The following is a 12,207-nucleotide window of genomic DNA, read 5'->3' as shown; positions in this document are numbered from 1 at the left end:
CTGATTTGAATTGAAGCTCAGATTTAAAAGATGGGGTGGTGGCAGGAGACACATTCTGGTTCATTCTTCTTGGTACTTTACCCCAGCCCTCCTTGTTCCTGAGTGAGTGCAAAGAGTCACTGAAGTGCACCTGAACTTTTCTCTGTTCCTTCTCTTTCCCACAGCAGCGGGGTGCATGGTGGAGGGAAGGGGGGAGAATTAGAGACAGATGGGAACCTACTGGTTTCCTGTTTGCATGCCTCCTCTCAAGAATTATGGAAGAAAATTTATATTTTATTGAAAAATACAAAATTTGAAGTGAAAGAGGAAACTAGGGCATCTAATAATAATAGTAATAAGACTTAGAATCTGTCCCATCTTACACGTAGCACAAAGAGCCTTCTGAAGGGTGCTTCCATTCCCTCACACAAGTGATTCCGTCCAGGCACTGGCCCACCTCCTACATCCATGGACTCTTTTTCGGGCCGGGCCTCTTGCTGGGTGACTCCACCTAGATTCTCAACTAAGAACGGAACATTTTCTTCATTTTCACCACACAGAGGAATGATATTATGTGCAGAACATCTGCAAATCTTAAGTGTGGGCCTCATGCTGTACCAGTTTCCCACACATAAATCTTCCTGTGAACTCAGGTCCACTGATACTTGCCTTTATAGGTGACTGTGAGGCCAAGCACATGTTGTCTTTTGGAGCAGAAAACCAAACCCCCTTTCCAATGGAAAACAGTCCACAGTTTTAGGAGGTTTGAACAATAGCTCACAGCCCTCTTGCTTGTCTGCTTTTTCCTCCCACAGTGCTCCAGTCTGGATGACTGGACGCTCATTCAGGCAGCCGGATTCTGAGACTCTCAGATTGGAAGGTGTGGCCTATTCACCCATCCAGGGCTAAGGTTCCTCCTCAATGTGTGCAGTCCAGCCTCTGTTTTCCCTTCTCCCTGGGCAAGGAGGTGGCAACGTCTTTGAGATCTATCATTCACTCCATCTTCAGGCCACTTCAGTCAAACGGATTTGCTGCTAAACACCTTAGATGCCCAACTATAACGAATGGCTAAAAAACTAAGCAAATGAAAACTGGTGCTTCCGTGTGATAGGATGTAATGCATCTATTAAAGATCATAGTTTAGGAAAAATTATTGAATCACCTGGAAAAAAAGTTTATGATATATTACGACATAAAAAGAGTAGGCTATAGGACAATATGTAAAGTACAATCCAGATAGATAGATGGATGGATAAATGATAGATGATAAATAGATAATAGAGTGAGTAAGTGGACATAAGGGATGACGAGTGTTTCAAAACACTTAACTCTACCCTGAGGGCTGTGTTACTATTACCTTCCGTTTGCCTTACACCATCTAGAAAGACCAGTAGACACTTCTAGAAGGAAAACAATCTTATGACTACTCAAACACAAAAATGCAGAGAATTCAGGGGATGGTGTTCCCTTCCAGTCCATTCACTGAGTCAGTGATGGTCACTGGAAGCCAGCCCTTTGTCTCCCCTCTCTCGCCATGTTTTTTCCATCCTCTCACACATTTGTGCAGCATCCCAGCTCCACCCTGGCATTAAGAGATCCTTACAATCCTCCACAGGAGCAGGCATAGGGCTTCTGGAAGTTTCAGGGTGTGGCATTGTCGAGATGAACTCCTCTTGTTAATATTCAGTCCAGCACATAAAATTTAAGGTATTATTTACAATTAAAAAAAAACCTATCAAGATTATGGGGAACAGAAAACCTCATTAGGTTACATTGACTTTGCCATATAATTAGGCAGATGTCATGATAAAATGTGTTAGCCTAGAAGGGAAAATACTACAGATTTTTGGAGAGCCGATGAGTTACCCAATCATAATCATGGTTAGTCTTGAAAGTTGTGTTTTCTGTATCTTAAAGGACTCTCCTTTCTCTCTCTCTCTCTCTCTTTCTCTTTCTCTCTCTCTCTCTCTCTCTCTCTCTCTTAATCATTTCTCCATATTCTTTTATCTCCTGGAAAAAAATTTCACCACACCCACTATTTGCATTGCTTCTTAGAGAACATTCTTCTTTGCAAGCTGGAGCTATGAATTTTCTGATTCAGGTCAAAGTTACTGAAGCCAAAAAGAATATGAAAGAAACCATAGGGAAAGTGAGGTGAGCTCTCTAGGTTAGATCAGAGGATGCCTGTTGGGGAGTAGGGAGTATGGAATGGGTAGCTAGGATGAGGCTAGACCATGGAGGGCTGAAATCTTAACTTGGTTATGGAGCTCACTGGAAAGACAACTGCTGAGTTGGGGCAGCAGGGTTTCCCCCCTGCCCCTCTGCTATTATCTTGTCCCAAATTCTGTTCCTGGCTTATTTCCCTCTTTCCTTCTTAGATGGGGTACTCAGCTGTTCTGGACAACAGAATGGGAAGTCGCTTAGATGCCCTGGAGTCTTGCTTTTGCGGTTCTGATACAGAGCATTAGACCTAATTTAATTTGAAAATAATACAGTAAGATGAAAGGAAATCCAACTTGAGCTCCTCATTTTAGAAAGAGTCCAAAAACAAAAAGATGATGTGAGCCCAAGACATGAACCTCAAAGGATGCCCTCTGGTCAATGGAAGCAGACGGGGCCAAACGTTTTTCCCATCCATGTCTTGTCCCTCTGGCATGGAGGCTGGATGAGGGAGGGAGGTACATAGCAGAAGAGCTGGCCAACTTGCTGATGCTGCCCTCTTATTCAGCTCATGGAAACTTCATAGCATCTAAGGTCTATCTTTCCCCCTGGATTTGAGGGGAAACCACCTATAGCCCTCTTGAACTAGTTTCATGGAAGGAACTTCGATACTGTGCAAAATTTCACCCAAGATTAATTGAACTTGACATCCTGGATGTCTTTTGCATGACGTACTAAGGTAGTATTTTTGAAAATGTCAGTATCTGATCCTTGGTGTGTGGTTTTTAGATGTCTAAAGTATTCCCACTTCTCAAATTTCCTCTAAGAAGCTGGAATGCGATACATTTCGGGGTTTTCTTTATTTCGGATGAATCTCCACCTTGCTATAGCAGAGCTAAATATACTCCAAATCAACAATTCATCACAATAAAAAAAAAAATACTGAAGGATATCCAGAGTGGCTGACCTCAGTTCAACACAAACCGTTCTCTACTTTACGGGAAATTAGGATCACGGGCCAGCTTTACATTAAATGGAAAGTGTACGCTACCATCTTGTGGACAAAATATAAATAACACTGAAATCTACTCAAGACGACTTACCCTTCTCGGTATTACAGCGAACAGCTATCTTGTCCTGGGTTCCCCCATGCCATCATGATGACCGTCCCATGCAGTTTGGGACTTCGGTCTTTAGTGATCTGTCAACAAAATCAGGTGTAGTACAACATGAAAAAATGGGAGTTTACTGAGAAAATTGTAGAACACAAATGCCAGAGACCTGAGTCCTTGTGTAACATTTTGACTCGGGCTTCTTCTAGTTTTCACTTTTCCAATTGTAAAATGACTCTGGTCACCTCGTATGGTACACCTAGGTTTCTGGGTGGTGCTGACAGAGTTAGGTTTGCACAGTGTCCTGTAGAGTTGAATGTTTTAAACCAAAATAAACTGGTTTATTAATCAGTTATTTTCTAATGAATGTAAAAATTGGTTATTTTTCTCCTGAATGATTTTTACACATACACTAACTCATACACAAACGCACTCATTTCCCACTTCCCGTGTACTAAAAGAATGACATTCTAGAACGTGGAAACATGAATAATGTCATCACAACTGAATAAAGAAGAAAACACAGAATCCCAGCATCTTAGGGTGAATAAGAACATCCAAGTTCATCAAACCCAATCACTTTTCTAATGCTTGCATCACTCGTACAATATCCAGCCATTCTCTGAACATCCTTTTCCAGAATGTAAGAAAGTACTGGCAATGGTAACCACATAAAAGACAGAGAACTAGATTTCTACCATAAATTTCCATGGATACATTTTGTTGTTAATAGAGACAGATGATCAAAATTAAGCTAGGCGCTAGAGAATCTTTACAGAAGAGTCTGGAAATATTAGTCTCTTTTTCCTGATGTAGAGGCTGTAGTTTACTTATAGTATGCTGAATGGCTCTCATGCCCACTGGAGCTTAAAAGATCTAAAGTTAGAACTTTCCAGTGTTAAAAGTTCTTTCATCTCGTAGGGAAGCAAGACATCTACCATAAGCTGAAGTTGTTTCATTCCATTAATTCTTCCTTTAAGCATCATATCTAAGTTAGGGATATATGTGCAAGTGTGTGTGTGTTTGTGTGTGTGTGTGTGTGTCCCATGTGTTTTTCTAGCTCATAGGAAAATCGTGGCTTTCAGGTTGATCCTAGCGGTAAATCACCACTTAAGAAGGCATCAAAATGTTCATTTTTGTTGTGAGCAAATAATGTAACTGGTCTCTCATTGTTTTCCTAGCTGTATAAAAAGAAATAATGTATGTCTTCTCTATCTCCCATAGAGAGATTGCAAAGTTTATGATACCACTATCCCTGATGAATCTCACTAATCTCGGTATTATATTTCTATTACAACTTTACAATAGAGAGCAGAGTCTATTTTGAAAGAAATATGTTCACCTTCACTTTACTGTCAACGTTGAAGCACTGAGTTTCCACAAATAGAAAAGTTCTGAAACCACAACAAAATGACAACAACAGTAACAAAGACAGACAGGGCCCCGACCTGTTCTCAGCACTGGCTCTAGGAAGGACAGGTGAGAATTAGAAATTTTACTTAACATACTTGAGTCCCAGGCCTTCCAGATCAATTCCATTTGTCTCTGCATTTTTATTTGTTTGACCTCCCTCCTTGGGGCGGGGTGGGGGGGTAGTTTGTTTGTTTGTTTTTACTATACTTTGTGGCCAAATGTATAAATGTAGTCTCTGAAGGGAGGCCATTACTTTCAAAGGTCTGAGGAAGCTTTAAAAAGAAAGGACATAAGGGATGTCCTTGATTAGCTAGGAGACCACCAGTGCTAAAGTACCTTAAAATCAGTAAGAAAATTTCTCAAATCTGATAAGAAGGAAACTTCTGTATTGCATTGTTTTCCACAATTTAGACATGGTATTTTCAGTTTCCATATATTTTTGTGTGAATGATGAATTTTTGAATGTTAATACTAACATTGTATCACAAACATTTCATGGTTCTTCTTGTGCTTCAGAAACTGCCGAATTCTTACATATATGTTGCATATATCCTTACCAATCTGGGATAACTTAAAAGTTATTCTTGCCTCCAACAGGACTTATCTCCAAATTAATAATGGAATTCAACGGGAAAACAAGGCTCAGTGTCTAGAATGTTACTGGACAGTCAGCTGTTTGTATACTTTGCTCTGTATTTGAAAACTTCGTGTAATAGACATAAAAGATAATCTGAGTTGAAGGCATTGTATAAATTCCAAATGAGCTCAAGGATAGGACGAATGATATTATGTATTGAGTGTCTGTGATGTAACAGGTAGTCTGCCAAGACGTTTCCATTTACAGGAAACTGACCATCTCCATTTCAAGCTTGGTGTGTATGAGTGACTTACCCAAGTCACAGAGTTAGAAGTACTGAATTAGCACTCGAAGCCCACACCCTGTTTAGGCAGTGCCTGTGGTTCCTATATAAAGATTGAAGTGTGGCCTGGGTGAGTTTTGAATAGAGAAGTATATCTTATAAAGCAAATCGTCCACCTCAAAATTTCCGGTGAACATTTTGGCTAACTAAGATCGCATCTGGGGAGAGAAGTTGAAGTTGCTGATACAGATTTTGTGGTCACCTGCAAAAATGCCAGACCTAACGCTCTGCCAAAGGGTAAGATCACTGAGGGATGACGTGAAAACAATGGGGCACAAATCCTGAATCCTGGAGAATGCCCACAGGTAAGTGAGCGGGATAAAGAAATGAGCCTCAGGTTCACAACCGATCCATTAGACAAGGGGGTGGTGGTGGTGTCTCATGACTCCCCCCGTTACAGATGAGGAACTTGAAATACAGTGAGATGAATGACTCATTCAAGGTCACACATCAAATCAGCCTCCAGCCCAGGACCATAAACCAGAGTCCCTGTCACCCAGCCCATTGTATTTTGCCCCCATGATTTTAAACTGCAGGCCTTCTGTCTTTCCTAAGCCCATCATTTCTCCCCAGTGGGTGAGAAAAAATAAACAAATTCCAATGAGCGCACCCAACCCAGTCTGGGCTTCCGTCTCTGTTGTTCTGACAGCTTCCTGGTCCCTAAATGAAATGATCCCATATTAAGCCTTGGTGTACGTGGAGGGCAGGAGGGCAGACAGTGGGGGAGAAGCAGGGGTCAGTATTAGTTTTCTCATTTAATTAACTGTATTCAACAGAGCTAATGTCATAGACAAGTTACTAAAGGCCAGTAACACATCCCTTAAGGAATACTTGGGGCCCATTTTTTCAGCCCATTAGTGACCAGAAGAACAGCCTCATAAACCCAGGTCTGCCAAAGCCAAAAGAAAAATGTGTATAATTGGAAAAAGGTTGAAAACAATCCTGGATAATAAATTACACTTACTCAGTTCCTTTGTCCTTCCAACTCTACAGCTAGCATCACATTTCATAAGGGAGCCACGGAGAAAAGGCAAATGCTGAGAGGAAGTCTGTACTTATTAGACACCAGAGAAAGGTCTCCGAGATTAGTGAAATCAGTTGTTTACTTCGAGTCGCTAACTTGAAGGGTGCATCAGGCCAAGGATGCTGCCTGCTTCCCTCAAGGAACAGAGCACGCACGGCCCCACAGCTTGACCATTATCTACAGGAAAGTGGGCAGGAAGAGCTTAACAAAATATCTTCTAATTAGGTGTTCTGATAATCTTCTAAATTCCCTTGTGCAAAAGCCAGCTACCTACCTCATCTCCTTGGACTGCCCAGAGTCATAATCTACTCCTGACATTTAATGGATCTTCCTCTCCAGGAGACAGCCATTCAAGCAAAAGGAAGACGAATGGAGGTCTCCCGCTTACCAAGTGCATTTTCTTTAATAAGTAGATATATAAACATGCGTGCACACACATGCTGGTGTCTCGTGTGGATTGAAACCAGCTGGAATACATTTGTCAGGGAATGCCAAGCTTCAGTTGGTCTTAGAACTTGAAATGGATCCTCCCTGTTTTCTGGGATAAGTCCTCTGGACGTTCGCTTATGCTGCTGCCAGTGGCACGTGAATTTGATCATTCAATCCTTGTCCATTAAGACATTGGAAGACATATTTTTAAGCCCCCAAACTCCTGGGAGGGCCAGAGGAACCAAGGCAGCATGACCTCCCTGCGGAGAAGTTCTCATCACTGTCCCCTGCCTGGACCACCACCTACCTACCCCATCTAGCATTTAGACTCATTTTGCCTACCATTTCCCTCCTGGAAACATATCCAACAAGAGCTGGCATGCCCATATGCATGGGTTGTACAGTGCAGGCTACTGGGAAAAGAATTTGCTCCCAGGAAACATCCTGTAGAAGTGGCCCCTTTCCAACATTGTTAAGATACTACGTGCACCTCACATTTCCTATGATCTGTTGTGAAAGCAAAGGTCAGTCTGCTGGCTACTTTCTCTATTGGAACAGTCGGTAGTCAGACCATGAAGCAATACAAAGACGATGTCTTTTTATGCAAGGTCACCCCCAATATTAGAACCAGGATTAATTTCTGGTTGCCAGAAAGTCTTTCTGATGTGATTTGAATGATCTCTTGCTCTTCCAGAATCTCTTCCACCCAACCTCCCCCACACAATTGCCCCCGGCCATTTTTAAAGCCCTGCTAAGAAAGTAAATCCTGTGAAAGCAAGAATCTTACCTGTTCTGTTCATCACTGTGTTGGCACATCACATGCCCTAGACACACAGCGTAGCAAATTCGGAGGGAAGACGCAAGTAGAGAGAAAATTTTGAACTACAGTCAGTGCTCAGAGAAAGCCTGTGCCTTTGGCCATTATGTTGGTGCAGACTAAGTAGAGAGCAGGTGAAGTGTGCGGTATTGGATCTCTGATTGGTGAGAACAGCACACCCTACCTTAGCACAAAAAACCCTTTGGTTCAACCAAAGGTGCATCTTACAACAAGCATGGATGTTGTGTTTAGGTCTCTATTGAGGTGGCCAGCTCATCCCGGTCTACCTGGGAATTTCCTGTAGGTCCTGCATCCTGGGAAACTCTTCTATTCCAAGCAAACCATAAAGATTGGTCACTCTAGCCTCTAGATCTTCCTAAAGGAACAAATGATCGTTGCCTTAAACTTAGATTCTGAAGACCTGAATTCAATTTCCAGCGTCAGCACCTTCCATTCCCCTTGTCTCATGCAAGCCACTGAACTTCTCTTTTCCTTCTTCTGAAAAACAGAGATAACTTTATATGGTAGTTGCAGGATTAAATTAGAAGCTATAGCCTTTAAGATTATCAAGGCAGGGACAATTTATATTCCATCTTAGTAGCCCTGAATGAGTGGTTGTGAACACACTTTGTGAACTGAGACATAATTTTGCGTCCGAAGTGTTGCCGGTATTATAAGCATATCTTTTTCTCAAATACCTCTCTGTCCAATTCTAATGAGTCTGTATAGCTCCAGGTGAATCATAGTCTCTTCTGTGAAGCCCCTCAACTCACTCCAGCCACAGTTGTTTCCCTTGCTTCCATAGACTCTTAAGTAACTTGAAGAAAATTGTTCAGCATCACCACCATTAAGAGTATGTGCTCCGCATCCAGAGATTTTTACTCCCTGACAGGCAGGGTCGACACCCCTACCCAGCCTTGCAGCAGTTACAGAAGACGGACCATCGCCCTTCTGCTTCCCATGAGAATATGGGATAAAACCTCCGAGGGGGGAATGAAACAGGAGGGAAGGGGGCAGGACACAACCTTTGAAAGAATGACATAGCCCAAGGACATGACATAAACCGACTAGAACTAAATGGGTCCAAGGTGGCGGACACTTCCACTAGACCTTGAGCCTCCGTATACACATCAGCAAGCTAAATGACACGCCCACAGGCGCCATGACAGTTTCAAGGCCAAGCAGAAGGATCAAAAGGTGGCCGGTGGCCCAATTCCTGGAAATTCCCGCCCCTTCCTGAAATAGCTGGAATACTCCTCCCACTCATTAGCCTATGAAATTACCCACCCCTATAAAAACTGACAACCCCATACCCTGGGGCCGCTCTTGCCTTCTGAGGTGGTCCACGCTCTGTCTATGGAGTGTGTTTCTCTCTAAATAAATGCACTTCTTACCTATCAAAAAAAAAAAAGAGTGTGTGCTCTAGAGTCAGTGGAGCAAGTTTGGGCTCCACCACTTAATATTAAGGTGACTTTGGGCAAGTTAGCTAACCTTGTGGGGCTCAATTGTCTTCCTTTATAAAATGGGAGCAATTTGAATAGTATCTATCTCATTTGCAGTTGGGTGTATGGGATGAGATAATATTAAATCTATGCCTGGCATAAGCTAAATGCTTAGATATGTTAGTTGCTCTGCCCCGAAATATATTTAATACTTACATGCTTACAGTCCTTCTTGTATGACCTCTGACTTGGAGAAAGATCCCTTTGCAGTTATAATCTTTCATCTTCCTTAAACTTTTTATGGATTTACTGTGTTTCCTTCTCCTAGATTGTAAGTTCCTTGAGGTTAATAATAATAATAATAATATAATATTATCTGGACCACCTCCACCAAGACCAACAGTAGTGATAGCATTTTGAGTACTTTTTAGTGTACCAGACACTGTACAAAGCAAATTGTCATCAATGGGGGAGCCCTAACTATGAAGCAGGTACTTTACTTAGATCACTTTGTTAATCCCCATAACATCTCAGTGTGGTAGGGATATATTAGCTCCACTTTACAGGTGACCTTAGATGAGGTGGAAATTAGGTAACTTCCCTATTAGCTGAGACTCATTGAAGACTGACTGGTTCCAAAGCTCATGCCCTTTCTATATTGCTTAAGTCCTGGGGTCCCCCAGACCATCTGGTACAATTCCCCTCACACACATAACAAAGCACTGCTTCTCAAATTTTTATGTGGATACAAATCACTTGGGGGTCTTAATAAACTTCAGATACTGGTCTGTGGGTCTGTGGTGGGCCTGAAGTTCTGTATTTCTAACAGGTTCCCAGTGATGCTGCTGCTGCTGGTACAGGGACCACACTTTGAGTAGCAAGGTCACGTAGCTGTCCAGCTGGTTGTTTAACAGGTGAAGGCTCTAGGATATACATCTTCTGGAATTCTTGGGGCTAGAAGTCGGTGAGGGGATGGCAGGAAGAGAATATTTAGTGAAGCTGAAGAAGCAGGCGATGGGTCATATTTCGGTATTATTCCTACCTAGAGTGAACATAACTTGGGACCACTTTTATCGATTTCTCTTAAATTCTATGATATTCGCTGTTCCTCAAATTCCCCTGATGATCAGCTGGGGTAATTAGGAACCATGCAGCTTCCCCAGGCCCTTTACCAAGGTGGGGTCCAGGAATTTTTAATTTTAACAAGTATTCCCAGTGACTCAATATTAGAACATTTTGGAAAATGCTGTTAAGTGCTAGAGAAGTTGCAGAAGCAGGCAATAAATGAGGGGTGGTGTTATCAAGAAAGGCTTGAAGGGGAAGTAGGAGATGGAGTTTGTCTTTAAAGAATGAGAGGGAAAAACAAAAGGAATTCTTACACATTGGTGTAAATTGGTATAACCATTTGAGACAATTATTTAATGGTATCTACCCATGTTGAAATACATCTATCCTATGAGTCAACAATTTCACTTCTAGATATAGGCCAAACAGAAATTCATCCATATGGGTACCTGAAGTCTGACTGAGAATTTCATAGCAGCATTATTTTCAATGGTCCCAAGCTGGAAATAAATCAGATTTTAATCAATAGTAAAATGGAAAGATTGCATTATAGTCATATGATTGAATGCTATAAAGCAAGGAAATGAATCAACCATTGCAATAAATACACACAGAAAAATATGTACAATGTGGTTCCTGTTATTTGAACTTAAAAACAGGCAAAACTAATCTATGGCATTAGAAATCGAGACGTGACTATCTATGGTGAGCTGGAGGGGGCTAATGTCTGGGAGGGGGCTTAGTAAGGGAGCTTCTGAAGTGCTGATAGTATTTTATCTCTTAGTCTGGGTAGTGGTTATATGGATATGTTCATTTTGTGATAATATGTTCAGAGGTACACTTAACAAATATGTGTTCTTTTCTATAAAATACTGTGTTTTAAGAAAACACACAGGGGCACACACACACACACACACACAGGTTTTAAAAAGAAGGGGGAGACCACAGCACAGTTATGCTCTAGGCAATGTTTGCATTGACTATATTTCTCAAGGCTCATCTCTGGGATATAACATTGAACGGGCCCTCAGGGACTTTGTTTTCCCAATCTTATGGTATAAAAATAATGTTTGACATTGATTCTTCCCAAACCAGGTATTTCTGAAGAAAATATCATATGGACCACATCCATCTTTCTCTTGGAGAGATATTTAAGCATCAATCACCCTGTGGACTAGTTTTGTTCTTGATTGGAAGGAATAGCCAAGACTCATTGCCTCTGGAAATTTGCCATAACCATTGGGCTTCCCAGAGAATTTTCAGTAAAGCATGATAATCCTGCAAACAACTTAGTCAACTCAGTAATCACGTTTCCAGTTTCCATCTCTCCGCACCTCCCCAAGCACACAGACATGCCCATTGTTCTGGCTTCTGTGACCAACCTTGCAAACGCTACCTTCTACAGCTCCCAAGGCATGAGGTTTGCTTTTTCTGATTACCCAGCTGGCCCTTAGTCCTGGCTTTATCTTCAAGCCAGAGGCCTGGGTGGTCTTTGAGAAACCTGAGGAGAAGGTCATTAACAAGGGATCATATCCCCAAACTGACGTTTTATGAAACCTCAAACTTAAATCCTCCTGGAGCCTTGTCTTCTCCTAGTTGAAGGTGGTATCATGGGAACTTGGGCAAGAAGTTGGAAGTGTTCTGAAATGATGCAAAAGCAAGTGTTAATCTCAAAACAATACAAAGCAAGTGACTTATTTTAATAAGTCCGTCAGTAGACACATAATGGGGGGTTAATATGCAAATAACTAGAGTGAAAGGAAATGAATTATAATAACGGGCCAGTTGCTCATAAGTCATTTACCTTCCTTTCAGAAGATCTGCCCTTGGACACCAGTTTTTAAAG

The sequence above is a fragment of the Globicephala melas genome, chromosome 10, assembly GCF_963455315.2.
Source record: "Globicephala melas chromosome 10, mGloMel1.2, whole genome shotgun sequence".
Classification (NCBI taxonomy): domain Eukaryota; kingdom Metazoa; phylum Chordata; class Mammalia; order Artiodactyla; family Delphinidae; genus Globicephala; species Globicephala melas.
The sequence above is the reverse complement of the archived record's forward strand: the minus strand, read 5'-3'. Positions refer to the sequence as shown.